Consider the following 10386-nt stretch of genomic DNA (forward strand, 5'->3'; position numbering starts at 1 on the left):
AAAACATAGAATGGATGTAGCAGTGAGGTACTGAGATGTTTGTCCTTCATAATGTCATGATCATGATGTAAAGCTCGTGTCTACTCTTCTACCAAAGTTCTTGCCTAAACTAGGGGTTTTGATGCTCTTGGTGCAAGCTATTGCTATGAATGCAGTACAGTCACCCATCGCGTAAAAGACTGAGGGGCATGATTTTCTGTAGTGATAAATGCATACAGTGATGCTAACATTGAGTTGTCCAGTGCTAAATTGCTAGGGTTTGTTCATTTGTTTGCTTACTGGTGTTAAGAGTTCACAGATGTTAAATTCCTTAATAAAACATTTATTTGGTGGTGCCTTCTGTCTGATACAGTGCTACCTTTGACCTGAAGTTTCAGAAATATTCAACTTGGGATAGATAGGCACATGACTTTTTCATTATGCATTAAAGTTCAGGTGGATTTAATTTATCTTAGAGATAACTCTGGCCTGGTATATTTAGAGAATTAGCCTGTAGTTCATTCATGGTTGATGTTTGGAAAAAGTATGCAAAGACTGAAGTAATTTAAAAAAAAAAAAAAAGGGTTTCTTGCATAGTTCACTGTTTTGATGACCACCATCTTTTTCCTTCACAGTGAAGAATTGTCTAATGAAACTCTGATGTTTGATCATGATGTCAAAAGCCCTGTGGGGTAAGTAAAGCAAATAGATGACTTACAAGTGAGTAAATACTACAAAAAAGTTATCAGCATATGTGTCTACTGAGGAAAAATGTCAATCAGATAATGTTTTAGAATTATTGTGTGTATTTTTGTTTCTCAATATGTGAAAGCTAAGAATCTGGTTTATGATTAAAGAAAGATAGACTGGATCATTGTTTCCTCCCCACTGCAGCCACTTTGAACTCCTTTAGATTGCTTCCTTTACCAACGTTGCAGATGCACAGAAAATAGGAATGCTATTGTCTGTTTTGTAGAGTGATCGGTCACGTATGACAGATAGTTGTTAGTGGTCCTGTTATTGTGAAAACTTAATTTTGTATGTGAACAGTGTTGGTAATGTATTTGCTGAAAACATTTACTTTGGAGATAATTTATAAACAGAAAAATCATCTGCATGCTTTTTTGTTTCAAGTAACTTGTCATAGCTGTAGATGTTTGCAAAGGCATTTATAAAGGACTACAAACGAATGCTTCTTTTCTTACAAAATTTGATAAGGATAATCTTACCTTGATCTTGGAAATTTCTGTAGTCGCTTAAATTGGTAGGGTTTATTTCACCTTTCTGCGTAGCTAAAATTAGAAACAGTTTCATTAATTTAGTGCAACTCTTTAAAAAAGGAAATTAAATAGAAATGTTTCAACATCTAAGAAATCACAGGTGAAATTTATGTTGGCAGATAGCTCCATGAAGGCTGAAATGTTGCAAGGTTACTTTGTCGTCCCTGCCTGTTATTTGCTGAGAGAATAATTCCTGGAATCCTAGGTGATGTTCAGAAACGTGAACTTCTTATCAGAAAGGCAATGTTTTAGTATAATACTTTTAAATTTATCTTTTAGATTAGGTCTTGATGAGAAATGAGGAAGACATGAAGACTCATCTTAATAAAAAGGTTTCATGCTCCTTCTTTTCCCTGATAATTGATGTAATTCTTTTCAGAAGGCCTCTAGCTAATTGCTATTTCCTTGCAATAATGTATGATAAGTATGTCTTAAAAACTCCTACGCTCAGGAGGGCAGTAGACAGAAATGATGATAGTTTTGTTATTTATACTTTCATGTGAATGAAATTTATCTAGTGTACTCTATTATCCATATACAAATATGGATATAACAAATATTTTTTAGTATTCCCCTTTTAAATTCCTCGTTATGCACCAGTACTGTGGCACTCTCCAAACCTCATGTGTTGGAGATAAAATGTACTTCCACTGCTCTTGGAACATTAGTAAGGGTTAGGGTGGACTCATATGTTTCCACAGCAAGTTCAAGAGCAAGATCCAAAGGCTCTGAGAAAGCTCAACACATTGCTAGCAAGTTTGGAACACATGGCACCTCTTTAAAAACCCTTCTCAGAGAAGAAAGATACTTAAAATAGACTCCTCTATAACACCATGTGTAAGCTATTATCAGCCAGAACTTTTCCAAACTCATTGTTCAAATTTCTATAAACCTCCTCAAGCAGCAGAGAGCCCCTACCTCATGAAAAGCAGAGATGTGCTTAAAACAGGAAAGAATCTTCCAATTTAAGATCCAAAAAGAATTTAGAGGTGCAAGCAAGCTTGTTCCAGTTATGTTTATGCATTCTATATCTCTATTAATGTATCTTTAAAAGTATGAAATAATGCAGTGTTATTCTCATCTTTAAATGATGTTGTTATCTGAGACCTCAATGTGTAGCTCTCGTAAAGTGGCAAATAGCTTAACCTTTTATGAAAAGTTGATTGAGAGCTGCTATGCTGGTTTTCAGTACTTTAGTATTGTGTAGTTGAAGTCTTAGGTTCATTATGTCAGTTCTGTAAATGCTGCAGTAGCTTTAAAATGCCACAGAACGTGTCAGGCTATATTTTCTATTCTCAGCAAAAATAATACTTTTAAGCTTTGCTTGATTTTGAAAGTGATCTATGTATATCATCTAGCTTAATTATTTCAGTTCTTGACAGTGACTGACATTGGTTTTACATACCTAATGGTTGCCCAGGAAGTCTATCTGGTCCAAGAAGCGTAACAGAGAGGATTGAGGGACTCTATATGAAATAATGACTTAAACTGCTGTCTGAATTCTGCCATGTTTAAGATGCATCATCATGCTGTTTGCAAAAAGCTGAATTGACTGCAGCTGGGAACAGCTTTTTAAAAATAAAATCTGGGGCTGTCAAGTTCACATCAATGATTAATTTAACCATTACTGCATAATAGTGAACTGAGAACTGAGCAAAATTCCACATTGCTGAAAAAAAATTATCAGTTGCAAGAATTAAACTCAGTGTTGTGAAGAAACATGGTTTAAAGCCCCCACCATGTAAGTGAATATTGTTTTGTTACTTTTGGAAATGGTGAATAACCAAAACAACAAATTTGGTCAGCGGAGAGAATCCACTTCCACAAAGCTGAAATGGGGAAATTAATTGAGGAAGTTATGTGACTTTGGATAGCAGCCCAGTTAAAAAATTGGATCCACTTCACAAATGAGAACGTTGCTTTTTTTCCACAGTGCTTGAGTGTCTGCAAAGAGAAACAGTAGTGGCTTGGGAGTACCTGTTTTCTATCAAGTCCTGCTAATCTTCTGAAAACTCCAGGGTATGCTTTATTGTATTGCAGTTTTTACTTAGTCCCTGCAGGTTTTCAGTAAATTAGTGTACATGTCTGCTGGGAGGTTTTCCCTTCCAATCCATTATAAGCAATTAAACAAAGCAGAAGTTAGTAATGGTGGCTCAAGTCTGATAGTGGAGCACATTACGGACGTGCACTAGAACAGGGAAATTACATGCATGTTCTGAATTCAGTTCTGACCCTCTTGGTCTAAGGGCTCTGTTTGTTTTGACTTTACAGCTGAGTTTTTACTTCTAACAGGGAGATAAGTTACAGTTCAAGATCCTCTTTCAATTTGCCTTGATGAATTGTCAAAATTCCTATACATATGTGACAAATATAGATGATTCTTGGATGTGTTTATCAGTGTTCACTAACACATAAATTCCTTGGTTGCTTAGCTCCATGAACTCTAGGCTTGATTGACTCATCCCTGTATTCAGTCATATGGCCAAGTGCCCAGAAGTTTGTCATCTGGGAGAACGAGTAGTTTTAATTTGCATGACATCAAGGGAGATGTTAATTCATATTGCTTATCCACATATTGCTCATATGTGCAATATTCAACCTTCTTTATTGCTGTTAATGTTGCTCTTTTTTCTTCCAGACACTTTGTACCCAGAAGCATTTCAGCAAACTGTGTTCAGATAGATTTTAATCTCCTTTAAGATGTGAGAAAAATGTTGAAAGCAGGGCCTACGTTCCAACTCACCATGATATTCAATTTATAGAAATGCCTGGCTATTAAAAAAGAGATGAGAGAGCAGACGGAACAAAAATGATACCTTTGCTTTTTCCAGTCTCATGATAAAAAAGCATGAAGGCAGTGCATGCCATTTATCATGGTTGGCCTGCAACATTTAGGCCAAGCCTAAAGCCTGCAATTGCTGAAGATTTTGTGGCAAGAAGTTGGAGCTGTTTTTGTTCACGTAATCTTCAAGCTGGACAAGGCTTTCTCTCATCCCTACTTCTTTCAGTCTAAATTAGAACAGGTCTGAGGTTGGTTTGAAGGTACAGTTGCTGCCCAGCTGTATGGGCTGCAACTCTGGTTACGGTTGACTTTTCTCTTTTGGGTCTCACTGGAGATTCTTTGAACTGAAGAGTGTAGGCTCTGTAAATCCAAATCTAAAAATATGCTTGTAACTTTTGAGTAAATAGAAACTGTCCAGAGATAGCTTGACTGTCTTTGCAAGGGATGTCACCAATGAAGTCAGCTTACAGTTACCATTGATGTGGAAGTCAGAAATATCAGTATAACTCATAGCCTGACAGATTAACATTTTTCTTCCAAGTATATGTATTTTTCTATTTCAAAGGAGACTGTTGCTGTATTTTTATATGCACTGAATATTCTGCTCATTAAAAATAATATAAAGAAGCTGACAATAGCCAAGAAGTGCATAATGCAGAGTGCTTGTCCAAACACATTCCTTATAAATTACACCACATCCTTTTAGTCCCTTCCTAGAGCTTATATGCATGTACAAAAGCAGATTAGAGGCTAGTAGTACTCTAAACTTTCTCCGAAAGACCTTACATTGTAATTCTACTATTAGGACTCTTCATTGGAGTTGGCCACAGTGTGTGGATGTAGATCCAGGAGTGGATATTTTTCTTGCTACTTTGGGGGGAGATCTCAAGTAAGATGAGAGATTCTTACCTTCAAAGCAAAGCATATATTTCCGTGGAAAAGCAGTAATATCTGAACAGTACACGTGGCACCAGTAAGCATGTGTCAGGGATACTTCTGAGATAGTAAGGAGGGCAAAATATAATTTCTGCTCAAGCCCTTAGAAATACATCTTAGGCTTCTTCTATTCCTACCCCTCCATAATTTCAGTCTAGAGAATTCTATAATGGTTGCATTCATAAATAGACCTACTCATTTGTGAATGCTTTCTTTTCATTCATTTTCAGACATAACCCTCAGATTGTCACAGAGCTGTGCGTATTTATCTGTGACATTTAAAGGTATGTAAATGGTTTGCAGATGCTGTGCTGGTCTGTAACCAAACATGGCCATGCCAGTTTAACATACACATGACAAAACCACATTGGCTCTGAACAGCACTGCGTATGATAAGATCTCTAGGTTTTCCTGCTACGTAAACACTTTTATGTCTTTATTAATTAGAACCATGAGCCTGTTTCTTTCAAAGTTCATGTGATACCAATCAGGCTCAAGAATGAGGCACATACAGTATCCTAATGATTTTACAGTTATATTGCCAGAAGATTGAAGTATATTTTGGGGGGGAATGTATGTGTGAAGTGTGTGTGTGTATATATGGTATATGTGTATAGAAATTGACCATAATCAGCAAAGTTTCCTGGGGTATTTAATGTGGTACAGTTGATGCATTTTGGTATATATTTAATGTGGTGTATTATTGACCTTAAACTTAAGTGAGTATTTTCTTTTCCTTACTTCTTGAATATCTTCCAGCGTGAACAGACCTTGAAGCCACTTTATGAATTGGCAGCAGAGCTGTGGTCTACTGAAACTACATGAGAATAATGTTATTAATTTTATAAGTTTACAGGCAGAAAATCCTTTGAGTTGGCTGTACATTAGGAGTAGATATCAGTAAATTTTATCTTAAAGCACTACTTCATAGTGTGGCGATATTTGAACATGAAGTACCTAGGATAGCTGTGGCCAATTCTAGAATTGTTAACCATGGGCAAACAGGAAATAATGTCATTGTTGCTCATTTATTGACAGATCAACAGGTACAAGTAAATGAGAACATGGTTTGACTACCACAGTCCAGTTACTCAAGAAGTTCTTCTTTAAAAAGTGTTCATCTGTGCCAATCAACAAATCACTTGCAAAATTTCCAGATTTCTGTGCACTGGTATTGCATGAGTTGTAGGTTTGTAGGTGGTATGAAGCTAGGAAGGAGAGTGGAGAGAGAAGGTAGTGGCTATGAAGAAAGTCTTGCCTGAAAAGGTTATGTTTACAAGTTGCTGTGGTGATGGGATAATGAACAAGCAGAGATCTCCTCTCCTTGAGCAGCCCTTTCACTTGAGATCACTTGTATCATTACTGAGGAATAATGGGGGATTCAGAGAAGTGTTGATGAAAACTTCCTGAGCTAATTGAAGAAAGATGGTGATGATTTAAGCACTAATTGATGTGACCTGCTTCCTGCAGATAAGGTCACAGCCTGGCTTGGTACATATTGTTGAATCTGTTTCCTTTTAATAGGTCATCAACATCTATTTCAGAGTCCTGATCACTTAGCATCTCTAGTTTGTATTACTTTGAAGTTCCTCAAAATAGCAGATTTTTTGTTTTGTTTCCTTTTTAAGGATTTCCCTGCTCACTGGGAAAAATGTGCTCACGAGCTTGAATCCTGATTCCATTTAATTATTTTAATGACTGTACCTGAAAGGATTGTTTTTTTGTTTGTTTTGATTTTTTTTCTCAGACAATATTAAAATTCAAGCTATTCTGTTTTTCAGTAATGTTGTGTAGTTCCTCATATTTTGTAATTCACCTTTGTGCTTCTACAGGGAGATGTAAAAACTGTTTCAAGTAGATGTTTCAGCTATGAGAGCTTCTTTCGGAATCTCGATACACTTTACTGTGCCCATTACTGGTGTGAAAACAAATGATTCTGCTGGTTACCTGCCTTTCTCTTGATCAGTTATTTAAATGAAAAAGCTTTGTATAAACACAGCATGTTCTTACCATGTTGCTATTTTCAGTTGTCTGTCTTCCTCGTCTTCATTTCTGTTCAGAGAGGAATTTTTTTCAAGTTGATTTGGAAACCAGGACCTTATTTTTCTCTCCCTTATTGGACTGTGCAATTTAGATATGCTAGTTGTGCTATCACAACTCTCTTAAGGTTTTCCTAGTCTAGACTTGTGGCATGTATGCTTGAAAGTTATGAGCAAGTTGTGAGGCTGCAGCCCTGGTTCAGAACACTCGTGATTCGGTTCTTTCCTTTGATGTTGTATGTGATCTTGGATAAAATTGGTTCAATTTTATGTTCCTTCTTCATCTAATCAGTAAGGATTGGCTATTCTGCTTTTCATCCAATGCTTTGTGTGCACTTAAACATTAAAATGGTTTTATTGATACGAAAGTGCTAACTATACATCGGTGCAGCATCCAGAAGATAAAAAAACAGTGACGTTTGGGACATTTAAACATTACAGTGATGCAAATAATGGTGGTACAACTTAGCATAAAACAGGGAACATATATAGTCTGGCTGTGAATTGTTTGAGGTAATTATCTGCATAGCAGATCAGGAAGAAGTTCAATTAGCTCCAACATGTAAGTTAAAAGGCATGGCGAAGAAATATTAATTTAGGAGATGAAACTGCAGGCCAGATGCTGATTGTAATTCCTTGTTGAAGCAAAAAGGTCAATGTTTCTACTATCCTTTGTACAACATTAGGATAATTATGTTTAGATAGCTTTCAAAGCATTTTTAAAGAATTTAATAGCAAGATAATATTCTTCAAAAATTCATATATACAGGCTAAAACAGTCATGTCAGTTCAAAAAGTCAAACTAGATGGAAATCATTAGGCAAGAAACATTATGTATTGTACAGATGCTAAGACACTTGAATATAACTGCTGTGGAATTTCAAATTATTTTCATCTTGAAAAATACAGATTTTTTTCCTGTGCAGCCTCTAACTATCCACTCCACTCTTGTTTAAATATACATCATTCCCTGCAAAGTAAGAATTAGAGTTTCTTCTAAGTCACTGGTTAAAGTGGAATAATGGCTGTGTTTTTCTAGGGATGATTCTGCCTGGCAGTACTGGAGAACTGTGGAGAGTTCATGTGTCTATTCCAGTCAACACAGTAAAGGCTGTGTGTCATGAGGCATTTTTATTCCATTTTATTTATACTGTTGTGAAGTAGGGGAACTGTTATGTCATGGCCTAAGCTGATGATCGAGCACCTGATGAAGCGGGTGGCTGGCCCAGGAAGAACAAATGCAAACCATTTACCTGTGCTTCCCAAGTGGCTGGAAAGGATAGACTCAGGGTCTACCCCCCCTCCCTTGGCTCATTTAAGGGCTAGCCTCCAAAGGGAGGATGTTTCTTGGATGAAGGCTGCTTCCTGGGAAGGGTTTTTCTAGAGACCCTCATCAACAGTGTTCCTGTATGTGGTTAGTGGTAATCCCAATGATACTTTGCCTGGTATCCCAAAGAACTTATTAGAAGCAGTTTCACTGCTTCCTGGGATAAACATATGCAAATGGAACCCAGAATACCATATGTCCTTTTTCCATCTGTACTGTTTAAAAAAATCAGTATTTGAATTCTGAATAGTGCCTGTCACTTCATCAATAGCAAATGAACCTAAATTTTCTGCATGTAAACCAAGTGCTGTTCTACCACTTCCTTGGCATTTACAGTGAGAGTGCTACAGGGCTGCTACAGGGCTGAAACTGGATTACAGTTAAAGTTTAGATACCACCAAGTCACTCTGTACCGGTTTAGCTACAGCAAATGGAACTGGACTCAAAAAGTTGTTGGTTTGTAGACCACTAAGGGCAGCATTAAGTGCTCTTCCTTTTTGTGCTTGTTGATCTGCTGCAATTCACTTGTGATACCTGAGTCTTGAGCCTGACTCTTTACTATGCTGGTCTGTTGTTCAGGGCAGGTATTTGTCTATTGCTGATGTGTGCTGTGTCAGAAGTTCTACCAGAGTGTAGTAATGTAGCATTGAAAAGTTGCTTGCTTTTGAGCTAATGGTGTGCTTTCCTAGTGTTAGGTGCTCACAGGGTGTTTCTCCTTTTTTGATCTCTCACCCACTGAAGAGAGATATATCATATGCGGGCTTCAGTCTTGGTTTGTTTGCTGCTTGCCATAAGGCTTTCAAGGAGATGGTTTGCCTTTCTCTCCTTGTGTTATTTAGTTCAGTCAGACTGCCAGTTCTCACTTAGGCTTTGTCTTTCTTATTTAAGTAGCAGGTAGGTTTACAATACGTGCTACTATTGTGACATTGCTGCTTTGGGTCTGATTTGTTTCTTTGGAAGCATGAGCATCTTAGGGCAGTCTCACCAAAAGATGCTTAAGGACCTTCACCTAACTTTGTGAACTCTTCTTTCTAGGTGGCTTACAGATTGGGTTCTGTGAAGTTCCCGCTGTGACTTGGCCTCCAGAAGTGCTTCTCTCTTCTGATGCCATGCATCATTTTCATAAGGTAGTGTAAATGTTTTTAAATGCAGGGTATTCTTTTATGTTACCTGGGGATACTTGTAGTACCAGCAGCAAAAATCCCTGTAGGCTGAATCAGATGAGAAATAAAATGTTAAAAAATCCTTCTCTCTCTTTGTCCCACCTTCTGTCTCATTTTTTCCCCCACAACAAAGAACATCAGTCAAGTGCATGAACAGTTTACCTACCTGTGCTCCATCTTCTCTTCACCTGTATCAAAGCATTCTCTTTTTCTACAGAAAATCTGCTTCATGAGACTTTCTTAAAAGAATTTAATTAGAAAAGGAGTGTGTAATATGTGGCTGTTTTGGATTCATCAGATCTTTGGAAGAAGAGAAGCAACAGATGTTTGATTCAGAAGTGTCTAGTGGAAACACATCGCAGCTCAGATGTCTTGGTGAGAAAGTGTTTTTGTTTTCTCTAGTGACCTGCATTACTGTTTGTACAACTCCATCTTATTAACTGAAGAACACAGATTCTGTGAAAACTGTCATATCTGGACCTTTGCATTCAGTATCCTCCTGACATTCGTTCCTCTCTGGAAATTTTCCACTGTGACTTTGTAGGTGGAGGTTGTGATTGACATTTGACTTAGGAAAGTGGAGAGCTATGATTACTAGGAGAGAGCATAATATGTACACTTTTTAAGCATTATTTAAAGGCTTTACTGTGATGCTGAAGGAGTGACAGTGAAGTGTGCATCAGATCCATATACTCTAGTTTGCAACCTGGAAGTTTTTCCTTAATATTTTTATTACAACACTGAAAGATTATACGAATGACAGAGAATAAATGTAGGACAACAGTCTCCCATGTGTCCTACGAAGGAAAGATTATTTGTTACACCACAACACCCTGAGCACCTCAGTCAGACAGCAGCTACAGGGTTCTGACACGTTTTC

At 37.3% G+C, this 10386-nt stretch overlaps 1 long non-coding RNA gene across 1 annotated transcript; it reads left to right on the plus strand.

Moving 5' to 3' along the window:
• Positions 1–612: 612 nt before the first annotated feature.
• LOC136058107 (uncharacterized) lies at positions 613–9947 on the plus strand. Its single transcript, XR_010623112.1, has 3 exons — positions 613–671; positions 9379–9470; positions 9724–9947. It is a non-coding gene; the product is annotated as an uncharacterized LOC136058107 (long non-coding RNA).
• Positions 9948–10386: the final 439 nt, after the last annotated feature.

Source organism: Cyrtonyx montezumae, unplaced genomic scaffold (genome assembly GCF_038088225.1).
Source record: "Cyrtonyx montezumae isolate F1298 unplaced genomic scaffold, pur_monq_1.0 scaffold_7, whole genome shotgun sequence".
NCBI classification, from domain to species: domain Eukaryota; kingdom Metazoa; phylum Chordata; class Aves; order Galliformes; family Odontophoridae; genus Cyrtonyx; species Cyrtonyx montezumae.